This window comes from Dipodomys spectabilis, unplaced genomic scaffold, assembly GCF_019054845.1.
Source record: "Dipodomys spectabilis isolate Male_0828 unplaced genomic scaffold, ASM1905484v1 ptg000508l, whole genome shotgun sequence".
Classification (NCBI taxonomy): domain Eukaryota; kingdom Metazoa; phylum Chordata; class Mammalia; order Rodentia; family Heteromyidae; genus Dipodomys; species Dipodomys spectabilis.
Genome location: NW_024871185.1, coordinates 136,508 through 149,547, shown reverse-complemented (window position 1 = coordinate 149,547; position 13,040 = coordinate 136,508). Strand labels below are relative to the sequence as shown.

The 13,040-nt window shown below is 34.3% G+C and overlaps 1 pseudogene; it reads left to right on the top strand.

Moving 5' to 3' along the window:
• The first annotated feature begins 3,451 nt into the window (after window positions 1-3,451).
• Window positions 3,452-3,551, top strand: LOC122099283 (annotated as a pseudogene).
• The last annotated feature ends 9,489 nt before the right edge of the window (window positions 3,552-13,040 follow it).

The following is a 13,040-nucleotide window of genomic DNA, read 5'->3' as shown; positions in this document are numbered from 1 at the left end:
GGGTTTTGTTCTTGTTTCTTTCATTCTATATTCACCAGCTATCAAGTGTATCTCAGGACTGGAATATCCAGTTCAGACAAAGAGATCTCCCATTAGAAAATATTTGCTGCAGATGTAGGTGATTTATAACATTAGACAATCTATTTAAGTCTGTTCAAAATTCTCCCCTACCCCAAACTGCCCTCTTTGAACAGTTGGTTTGCTTTTCCCATACTGCTTTTGATTAACTATTTAAAATTTTGAGAGGTCATATTCATACTCTCTAGAGATTGCCGTTTGGTTGTGATTTTTGTGTGTTTGGTATTTGCTGTGTTTTTAACTGAATTTCAAAAGGTTGTGGTAGTGTGTTACAATTAAATATGTCCTTGTAATTGTCCAGTGCTCCTGGATCAGAGTCACTCCTTCTATCATTCTCAACCAACCTCTTCTCCAAGATTTATTTCAGATTTACCACTTCCTTTATCACATGTGTACATTGAGTATTCTAGTTGTACTTGCCACTTTTTCATTTTTCATTCATTCTATGTTTTTACTAATATTCTTCTCTGGTTTCAACTTCTTGATAGTCATTCTTTTAAACTGTCTGTTCATACTTTGACAGGTTTATGTACATTCCATGGCATTTCAATCCTGCATATACTTGAACTGATATCAGCTTATATTTCCATAATTAATTCATCTGCAATAACAATTTGCAAGACTGGAGACGTGAAGCACCGAGACATGATTTTATTCTTATCCATTTAGAAGATTAATCTCTAGTCAACAAGAAAGTTTAAAAATGGCTTAGAATGTTTTCCTAAATAGCAGTTTTTATAAATGGCTTCGTACAATGGTTTGTGATTATTTTATTTTACATGGGATAATATTTTCTACTACCTATAACTTTTGGGAAAAGAAGAAAACTAAAATTTATTACTGTGGAGGAATATGATAGAAATAGAAGGCAGATTTTATGTTTGTCACATTTCTGATGAGTACCCATATTCAAAACTTGAAGTCATCTTTCTTAAGGAAAACATCAATCAACATGATAAGGCAAATATCCATGATCTTTGAAAATGTACCTTATCATTTGATGAAACTTACTTTATTAGCTAATGTTTAGGCTTGAAATATGGGAGGCTGATCTATGTAACACATTTCTGGAAGGCATCTACTGAACAACACAAATGGAGGGGGCTACTATTTCTATAATTTAAGGAATGGTTGAACCTGTTTGGTATTAGTGCTGGATAATAAATCAACTCTATTGTAACTTGTTCCTTCCACTTGAAAAACTTGTAATGTCACTAAGTATCATCTACTCGTCAAATGTTATTTTGGAGAATGTGTCTTTAAAAAGTTTATTTGAGGGGATGGGAAGGTGGTTCAGTGGTAAAGCTCTTGCTTGCATGCATGAGGTCCTGTGTTCAATTCCCCAGCATCACATGACCAAAAAAAAAATTTGGAAGTTGTGCTGTGACTCAAGTGGTAGAGTGCTAGCCTTAAGCTGAAGAGCTGAGGGACAGCGCCCACGCCCAGAGATCAGGCCCCACACCCGGACCCCCTAAAAAATTATTTGAAAAGGAATATATTTTCAGGAGATTAAATATAGGTTACCATTGATTTGAGAATTACAACCTTTTTATACTACATAACCAAGTTTTACTGAAGTACCAGTGTTTTGAAGCACTAAGGATCTTCTCAATTAATATTTTTCTGAATGATATTTGACTTCTAATTCAAGTTTTCAAAGCCTTGATAGACAAATAATGGATCTATCCTTCCAGGAACTATTTTTTGCCCTACTTATACTAGACTGAAATCTTTCGTTAATCATTAGGAGAGGGGTATTAAAAATATTCTTGTGACATTTGTGATCATGTTCACTCATATGGGCTAGTCATCTGTAAATTGAAAGTGTGAATTACAGTAGTTTCTCTCAGATTTTGTGATCTCATCTTTCATTTTTAAGTTGCCTTGCATTTCACAATTGCTTACTGCTAAACCCTGTGTAATTGGGGCACTAAATTATTATAGGAAATGAGAAGTTAAGATGAGTCTTCAATTACTTTCTGTTGGCATGTTGCATGGGCCTAGGTGGGAAGACTTGCCCTTGTTATCTGATGATGCAGATAACTGGGACCTGGGATCCTAGGATGCATGGGTACTGTAGAATAATAATACCTTTTGGACATCATATCAGCAAAATTTGGGTATGATCAGAAATATTTAGAAAATCATTCTGGGCCAACGAGTTAAAACAATATACAGAGCAGCAGAGTAAAATCCCTTGCAGATTAGAGGAAAACAACATTGTTTTTTACCATGTGAATTCAGTAGACTAAGAACACTTAGAAGGTATCACAAATTTATACCGAAGACATTGCATTGATACTTCTTATATTCTAATATATATTCTAAACCTAATTATTTATATTCCAATTTATTTATTGTAATAAATATCAATTTATTTGTCAAATTATCGATTAATTCTAGTAAGTTTCATTGTGTGAAACATAAAATTAGCACATATAAATATAAAATATATAACTATATGTAATATAAGGAAATGTTTTTCATTGTTCTGTTGTGGTTAGGCTATCAAAGGCAACTCTGTTTTACAGTATTATTCCATTATCTCTACCCCAGAGTTTGGTAGAGTTAGACCTAAAGCTTTACCATTTGTAGATTTACAGCCTAGAGGCAAGAGGAAACACTGTGATTAAAACATTACCAATTTAAGGCCTAATATGAAGGAGAAAAATATGGACTTCTCCGGGAGCTATGGAAATATTTGGTGATAGAAATTCAGTAGTGTAAGTTCCTGCCTGGTTGGATGGTCAGGACATTAGGTAATCATGCATAAGAACAATTATTTTTCACCTTCTTGTCTTTAGCTACTTTTGAAATGGTAGGTATAATAAACAATTATATTATGATAAAATACTTTCTAGTCAGAACTGTTTATTTCTCTATGATCCCTTGTAACTAAGATTAGTTTTGTTCCAGTAAGATAATCTTTGCTGTCAGGGTAAGATATTCTGTTTTGCCTGTTACTGCATGGAAGAAGGGTAAAGGGTCAGTAGACATTTGTGCCAGTAAGACCTCATTTGGAAAATTTTAAGCTGCAAAAGTTTAGAAGTAGCACTTCAGCAAGGCTTACTTTGAATCCATTAGCTCCACAAAGCTAACTCAGTTGATAAATAAGCACTTGAAAAGCCATCTCTTTGAACCTAGCCATAAAGGCTTCAAAGTATGATCAAATTTAAAATGAAAAAGACTTAAAATAGTCATTGGCAAAAAAATGCAAGTTTGAGCAATCTACCAAACAATATGTTTTCCCACTATACTCAGAATTTCAGAGAAATAAGATCAATAACATTGTTAGTAACAATAAGGTTTCCTTGCTACAAATAGGCAACCAAGGATATATGCCTGTTAACAACTTAAATTTACAGGATACTACATGCTTCAGCAGCACGTATACATAAATTACAACAATATAGAGATTAACATGCCACTTGGACAAGGATGATATGAAAATATGCGAATTATTCCATATTTTTCATTCTTCAGTTGCTAGAAATGAAAAACAGTTATTAAAAAGTTGATTACAAAAATACAAGTGTAACAACATATGTGATTCATATAATTAAAAGTTAGTTTGACATCAGTGTATTAAATCTTCAATTTAGAAAGGTCTTTACATAGCATAACCTTTACAAAACTTTTGAAATTAGATAACATTTTAATTTTATCCCAAAGAAATAAAATACTATAAGGACCTAGGAGAAAAAAGAATCTTAAACTGTTTTTATATGGAATGCAATCTGTAAGGACACATTTATTAATGAATTTATATAATATATAACAATGTAGTATTCAAAGCATTATATCTAGGAGAGAATGAAATAGATTATGGACATTTTACAAACAGAATACAGAATATGTTAAAATATACTTTCTTCAGACAAGCACCGGAAATGTCTTTAGGTTCTGTACTACTCATTTCAACAGATACATTAAAATTATTTCTGATTTAAAAAATCACAAGTTCTACAGAAATCATTATAGATGTATACAAACAACTCTTGAATATATTTTGACATCAAAGTCAGGCAATTCATTTGGAAGAATACCATGGAATCCATGAATTTTTAAAGTAAGATATTGCTGTTGCTTTGTATTGTGAAAATATTTTGTACAGAGACAAAGGATGGACTGGCATTTTTGAAATTTAAGTAACTTAACCAAATCATTAAGACGTAGGAGAACAATTTGTACAGCCTTTCACAACTTCAAAGAGGTAGTCATACATACTTACCTTTTGGCAGTATCAAATGCAGTTTCTTCCAAGTTGTTCTTCAGACCTGGTTTAATATAATGGTTCAAAAGAAGGAGATCAAACGTATCTTTGCTGTTTCTATTCCCAGCAGCAAGATGCAAGGGGGTCAAGAGGCCTTTCGTTTAGACATTGGTATCTGCATCATGATGACGTAAGAAAGAAGCCACACTGGTATTATTCCACGTATAAGCACTGTGCAGGTGTGTCCAGCCATTCACAGTTATTGCGTGAATATCTGCCTCGAGCCACCAACTCATGGACAATGCGTCAGTGTCAACTGTAGGTTTCCTGATGAAGAGCGGTATACTCATCGTCATCCCTAGTATTTACACGAGTGGCCTTTTTGGAAAGGTTTCACCACACTGTAGAAAGCCGATTAATTTCGGCAGCCCAAAGAAGAAATTTGCTTGGATCCTTCTCCATTTTTTTCTTGCAAATGATACCATTCCTCACTTTTTCATCTTCTTCCTTGTCTTCATCAGAATTGCCTAACCAGAGACTTTGAGTACCAGTCGGAATGAGGTGTCCATGTATTTCCCCAGTAGTTGACGTTGGTTGAACTGTTCAGAAAAATCCAGTGAATTTTCTGCATCTTTTTTTTTCACCATGACTTATTTTCTCTTTTTCCATTTTTACTATTCTAAATTATTCTAACTGGAGAGTAGAGAATTGATAGAAAGCAGAGGAAAGATTTTCCTCCGTATTAAAAGGTACAGAATGAAAATGAGGACCAGTGGTGTCTCCATGTGCAGCTTATTCTAGGAATGAAAACATAGGAAATAATACTTTCTATGTAAATGATTTGGGAAATGGCAGAGCAGAAAGTGAAATGATGCAACCAAAAATATAACAACAAAATAAATTAGGATAATTATGGAACAATCATATGAGAACCATGAATGAGAGAGAGGAAGAGAGAGACAGATGTTCAATGAACTAACTAGCCACAAAATCCATGCCTCTGATCAATTTATAGAGCAAACAATTTTATTTTTAAAAGAGATGGAAATAGAATTTATAGTGTGTCTCTTTATGATGTGCAATGTGATGGATTGATATACATTGTGCTGATCACTTTTCTGTTAATGTGAGGAACATACCTGCAAAGAACATTTCTGAGGAGGAAAGTATTATATTGACTCATGGTTTAAGAGAACACAGTTTAAGATAAAATGTCTCCATTGTTTTTAATTATATTTTTATTATCTTAAATAATTGTACAAGAGAATTTCCATTCAACAAATCAATTTTTAAGTACAATGGATCTTTACATAACTTCTCCACACCCTTCCAAATCTCACCCCACTTTAATTTTTTCTACTTTCATACTATCTGTATTGAATATTATGCCTTCACGCTCTTCCTCCATAACTGTTTTTATTCCTTCCCTTTGAATTCCCCTCACATCTTAAGTGATAGTTTCCTGGTATTCATTTTGTTGGATTAAAATTTCAATTTTATAAGAAAATACACCTTTGAAATTCTCCTCTGCAAATAGCATGCTTTGGTTAATATTGTTGTGAAAACTTGCATAAAGTTCTATCTTCCAAATATGAGACAGAACATGGGTCCTTGTGTGTGTGTCTCTGACTTAGTTTACTTAACATATTTTTAGGTCTATCCATTTCTTTGCAAATAATGTAACAGTCTTCATAATGGATGGGTGCAATCCAATTGTGTACATGTGCCACACTTTCTCTAACCATCCCTCTGCCAAAGGGAATCTGGGCTATTTCCATCAGTTTTCTACGGTGAATAGTGCAGCAGTGAACATGGTTGTGAAAGTGATTTTACTGTAACCTTTTGGAAGAATTCATCACTATCTTTCTGGGAGCAACCCTCTAGCCAGTTTTCCAGAATAAGCACATCCCTCTCTTCATCTCCATTAGAACGTATTGCAAATCCTCAAAAACACACTACCCCCTACAGGTCACAATAAGCTAAAACCACACTGTGTCCATATTTTTTCAATACTTTTTTTCATAATTGTACATATAATTTAGTGAGAACCTTCTATGTACTTTTCTAATGTGGGAATGAGGGACATGACAATAGAGTAAAGGTAAGAAATATGCAATTTAATTAGCTATTATCATACTTAAAATCATTTTCAGCTCTAACTCATAGCCACACATACTATTATTTTAATCTTTATTTGATTACTTCATCTATCCTCTAACTTATAACAGGTGAGATAAATACAATGGCAGAAACTGTGGTTTGATTTTGACACTCATGTGTGAGGATGCACAATGTGGGCAAATAGATGGATTGGATTTAATAGCTATTATCCATTTTGTTAAAGTAGAGATGATTTTGCCAAACTGATTCTCACAATTCATATTGCATTCACAACAAGAAACCTGTGACAATTCTCTTTGTTTTGCTCCTTATTAACTTTTGTTTCCATTTTATTTTATTTTTATTTATTTATTTTTCGTCTGTCGTGGGGCTTGAACTTGGGACCTGGACGCTCTCCCTCAGCTCTTCAGCTCAAGGCTAGCACTCTACCAATTGGGCCACAGTGCCCCTTCCGGTTTTTGAGTGGTTTATTGGAGATAAGAATCTCTCCAACTTTCCTTTCCTGTCTGCTTTGACTTGCGATTCTCAGATCTCTGCCTCCTGAGTAGCTAGGATTATAGGCATGAGCCACCGGTGCCTGGCTGCCATTTTATTTTATAATGAAGGATGATTTCACAACTCTATTGTAGATAAAAAAATATGCTAAAATATTTCTATCCGTATGCATTGATATATACACACACACACATATATTACACAGGTTATGAGGATAATTTATAACTTCTGTAACTGCACAATTTACTAAATTATTAAAATCATTGATGACTCATGGCTGGAATTCTGGTTACTCAGAGGGTGAGATCTGACGATTGTGGTTTGAAGCCATCCTGGGCAGGAAAGTCCATGAGCCTCTTATCTCCAAACAACCAACAGAAAATCAGAATTGGAACTGTGGCTGAAAGTGGTAGAGTGGTAGCCTTGAGAGAAAAAGCTCAGGGACATCATCTAGGCTCTTAGTTCAAGAAGTACAATCTACCCCCAAAAATCTATTTAATTTACCCATGTGTAAGTAGAGTATTTCCATCACCCAAGTGCAAATCCATACTCATTAGCAAGGTAACGTTTTTGTCTGAAGTACCACAAAACATTATCACTTAAGTAGAAAGTATTGCAATGTGGGTTCATTCTATCTCTCTCATGGATTTTTCTCCACTCAAATACTCAAATCTTACCATTATTCCAATTATTTAAAATCATAGTTTTTTTCTTTAATACCCTAATATTAGAGTTTGAATTGAGTGTCTTGTGCCCCCGAAATGGTTGTTCTTACCATTTTGTCATGTCCTCAGACTTAAATTATCCTGATTATTTTTCAGATAGAATCTGGCTTCCTACTTGTATCTGATTTGGGGCTCAGTACACTTTATGTTATTCTTCCTGGAATTTAAAATAACAGGTGCGTGGCATTGTGTACAGATCTTTCTGTCCAGTCTGGGCTTTAAGCACTATTCTTACAACAGTTCACTCCCATGTATTAAGGATATTCATAAGATTGTCATAGTTGATTTTTTTTATATTTGCATTTCCTGCAGGTTCTTGAGTACTGAATTAATTTGTGTTTTCTTGGGTTGTTTTGTTTCATTTGAATATATGGATTATTGTTCTCCACTTTTCCTTTTGTTTCTTTCACTCATGTTCTTACCTGAAGCGCTGAGAAACTAATTTTTCTTTCTCAAGATAGTCAAGATGAATATTATTTATTCCAAAAAAAATTCAGTAATATTTAAACACCTCATACCTATGAATAGTATACAAATGCTAAGTTCTGAGAAGGGTCTTTTTATTTGCCCAGCAGTCTTTGGCATACACAGACAGATCATGAATTTTATGAAGTTAGTAAAACTACAGATGTTCGCCAGGCGGAGAAAAACCTATTATTAATTGCTTGACAGGGTTATGTTGCTTCATGCAGGATTACACAAAATCATGTTCCTAGGAGGAACCTAAAAATCATCTAATACAACAGACTTGAGAGAGATGAATTGACTTCCTGAATAATTTACTTTTGGGTCAAATAAAAGCAGGCTTCCAAAAAGAGAGTAGACTTTAGAGAAACATGAGTTGTATGTAAATAGGTGGTTAGCTGATTTTGTTAATTTGTGAACTAATACAGGGAAATAAAGTACAGCAAGGTTAAAATGAAAGAACTTCACATTGAAATACTCATTTGTGTGTGTTTGTGTGCATGTGTGTGGATGCTCGTGCGAGTCCACGCACACACATGTGCATGTGCTCATGCATACATTCATTATTCTTGAGGCTTCATACTGCGCAAGCATTATTCCTCAGCTTCTTTGTCTAAAGGTAATGGTCTACCACTTGAGCCACTGTTCCACTTCTGGTTTTTTGGAGATAATCGCATGTATTTTCATGATTTGACTGGCTTTGAACAGTGGCCTTCAGATCTCAGCCTCTCGAGTAGCTACCTAAGCTGATTCAGCCTCTGAGTAGCTAGTTAAAATTCTGTCTGTCCTCTATGCTTCACTACTCTTTTATTTTTTTCCTGAGGTAATCACAAGTCATATATATGTCTAGTTACTTTAGAAAATACTCTTACTGCTTGGCACCATGGGCTCCCACCTCTACTCGTAACTACTGAGGAGGATTGAGAATAGAACCAGGCCGAAAGTTTAGTGGACCTCCTTCTCAATCTATAGCTGGGTGCATTGGATCATTTCCACCACACTGCACTATCTACAGTCTAAGATTGGAAGGACTGCGGAATCCAGGCCAGGCAAGGTAGGAAGCTAGACAAGTTGGTCTGCAACTCTGATTCCATTGATGATGGGAAGGCTAAAATGACAGATCAGATGCATGTTCTTGTGGAAAGGGAACCCCTATCCTAAAATTAACCACTGATATGACGCCTGCCTAGCATGAGCAATAACTCAAGTCGAAATCCCCACAGTTTCTCACAACCAAAATAAGTATATACATTAACATACAAAAACTTAGTAGAATCTGTTCTTTGCTCTAATATCAGCTTTACCTGATTATCATATGATGTGACAGAATAGGTTCTTTATTAAATTTAAGATATATTTTAAGTTCTGAGTATTAAGCTTAAGATATATTTAAGACCTAGAAAATTCTTTCACACATATTAAGTGCAAATGTATGGCAAATTCTCTCATTTCTTACATATTTGACTATCACTATAAATTCAGCTTATGATTATTATGAATAGTAACTTATTCTGATTAATTACTTTACTTTGTAACAGTTTTTACACTTTTTGCTTCTTTACTGAAGTTTAATTATTAAAGTAGCATCATCAAAATATATTCCTTGGGTACTTAGGGCAGTTTTTTACAAAGGTTTTAACCAATGGCTTATAAGAATTCTTATTGGTATATTGTTTGGTTTATTTTTAATTTCAATTTAATTTTATTGTAAAGGTAATGTACAGAGGGGTTACAGTTACATAAATAAGTACATTTCTTTTTTTATTTTTTTAATTTTTTTTAAATTTTAGTTTATTTTATTTGAGAGCATACTGTACAGAGGGGTTACAATTACATGGGCAGGATAATGCATACATTTCTTACCAAGCATTGCAGCCTCCTCCTTTGTTTACCCTTCACCTCCCTTCCCAGCTTATGGAAGGAACGTTGTTATCTCTCCCATCGATTTTTTTTGTATGCTCAAAAAAAGAACTACTGATGCTTTTGCTGTTGCTATTGATGAATGAGTGCTTTTGCTTTCTTTGTTCATGCATTTTTATAAGAAAATTTGTATGCAGAGGGTTTACAGTTACTTTAGTCATCTAAAAAGTACATTTCATTTTATTTTCTAAATTTCAAATTTTGAACTTAAATATTTTCTTCTGTTTCTTCAGGGTAATTCTTTTTTCAGAGTTGTAGGACTAGTTAATATAATTTTGCATGATTTTTACACATGTAAATTATTCAGACACATATATTTTGTTTTAAAATATTTATAAAGTGAATATTTAAAAATTATTTTTTGAATTTTTATACGGTTGGTAAATTTAAAAAATTTATTTCTTATAGATGTAAACATATTTGTCCAGGTAGCAAATACTGTATTTTTAAGAAGCACATACTTTATTAAGAAAAGTTTCATTACCTGGTGATTTTTGGAAATATTTTTACTTAACTTAAAAAAAAAAGTTTGAGCTGGGCATGGTGATTTGTGGCTGCTATTTTCTAGCTATGGTGGGAAATGTAAATAGGGTTTGTAATTTGGGAGAGACTGAGCAACTATAATACCTTATTATAAAAATATTCAGAGAGAAACGATTAGAGATATAGCCACCCCTAGCGAGATATAGAGCACCTGGTTATAATATTCTAAATCTTGATTTAAAACACCACTAGCATCAATTTTTTGTCAAAATGAAAGGATACATGTGTCAAAATGTTTATTATTTAAAACTTATTTGAAAAGGTTCTCATGTCTTCTATTACTTAATTTTCAGTTTACTTAATCTATAAGAATCTATTGTGATTATTTTATTTCTACTAAACTTTTAAATAGGATGAGAAATATTATTATTTCATATATTAACCTACGTTTTCTATTTGTGATAATTTCCTCTGTTTAATATGATAATATCAATATTCCAAATGTGTGTATGTGGTGTGTGTGTGTGTGTGTGTGTGTTCTTGTGGTTTTTGTGTGTGTGCTTTGTAATGCTTAAGAGATCACACCATTGCTTCACATATGCTAGGCCAATGTTTAACCACTGAGCTATACTGTGTAGTTATAATCCAAATAGTGTTTTAAATTTTGACTTTTAAATTTTCATTCCTAGTATGTTTTTTTCAAAATTATGTATGACAAAATGTGATCCATCTTCTATCCATGTTAGCAATTTTTATTGTTATTTAGAATATTTCCACTGCCTTTCCACTTCCAAACTCTTGTGTTTTTAATTGATAAAGGTTTTACTGCTTCTTTTCTCTCTTCATTCTTTTTGCCTTTAGAGTTGACCTATTCTTTCTCTTCCCCAGATGTCAGGCCACATTGAGGCTCCTGCTACCCACAGCCTTCCTCCTAGCACAGTCACCAATAGGGCAGTGCCCCCAGGATCCAACACAGACTTCTGACTTGGGTAAATAAAGAGGCTGTGCTTGAGTCGCCCACATTCAGCAGTCAGCAGTCCAGGCACATGGGCATCTACTAAGGCCACCCCAGTAGCTATGGGGACTCTGACCTCAGGAAAGAGGCAGACACACCCATGCAGGCTGACTTTGTAGACAGCTCCTCTTCCAGGTGCAGCATGGTGACCTTTGAAGCAGAACATGACTGTGCGCACACTAGTAGATCACAGTACACAATAAAACAACTTGGTAAGCAATGGTCCTGTGCTCAGAGAGTTGGAAACAGAGGCAGGAAATCAGAAAGAGAGAGAGAAAGAGAGAAAGAGACAGAGAGAGAGAGAGACAGAGAGAGAGAGAGAAAACTCAAAGCTAGCTCTTATTTGTACCGGTTTTGATATCCTTGCTGAGAAATGCATATTTTCACCAAGAAATAAAAAGGAAAACTCCTAACTCTAACTCTGATGGAGTAGCTGAGATCAATCTAGACTTCCTACCATAAACAATCACAAAAGTGGAAGTTATGTGAAAAATATATGTATATAAATGTATATATAATATAAATATGTAGGCATATATATGTATATTCAAATATACAATGTGAATATGTATTGTATGTACAATGTATAATGTATATATGTATAACATACAGGGATAAAAAAAGAAATACATAGTATTTGAAGGAATAATGACCAAATCCTTCCCAAATTTGATTGAAAGCATGAACCCTTCTATCCAGGAATCTAGCAGCTTAAAGAAGACAATTAACATAATTATACAGGTCCACACTAAGACACATTCTAATTAAACAAAGACAGGAAACCTCCCAAAGCACAGAGACACAACTCATCACACAAGGGATCTTCAATCATATTATGACAAATTTCTAATCAAACACTAGATTAAATATTAGACAGCAAGGGCAACACATTTAAGGTGTTAAAAGTACATATCTAATACTAACCTTTCTAACAAATATATATATATATATATATATATATATATACTTCCCCCAAATGTGAGAGAGATGAGCTAAGTACCTAATGATGGCTCAGGCATATAACCTTAACTACTCAGGAAGGTGAATTGTGAGGATTGTGGCTCAAAGACAGCCTGGGCCTTGTAACCTCAGAAGCAAATTGTAGGAGAGCTGTCTTTGAGTAGGACGGAGGTCTTCTTGCCATGTCATTGCTGGAACAAATATAGGATAAGGTGGCCATCAAGTATGGAGGCTATTGGCCAGTGTCTCCACAGAAGCAATTTATGAGATTCAGGAGTCCTCTACAAGATCAGAGGACTTTGACCACTGTCCTAGTAGTTTCAGGAATGGCATAACAATGATCAGAGCAACCTCAAGCCCACATGGAGTCCTTAGCAACAGTCTTTGAAGCTTATGGGCTAGAGTATCAATGCTGGCAAGCTATGATTGGTCCACTTTTTCTCTGACTTCACTGGCCCAGACTCTGATTGGTCCATTTCTTCTATGATGTCACTGTGATGGGCTGCGATATCTCCCTTTTGAGAGGTCATGCAGTGTATATAGGAAGCCACTGTGCTCCAACCTA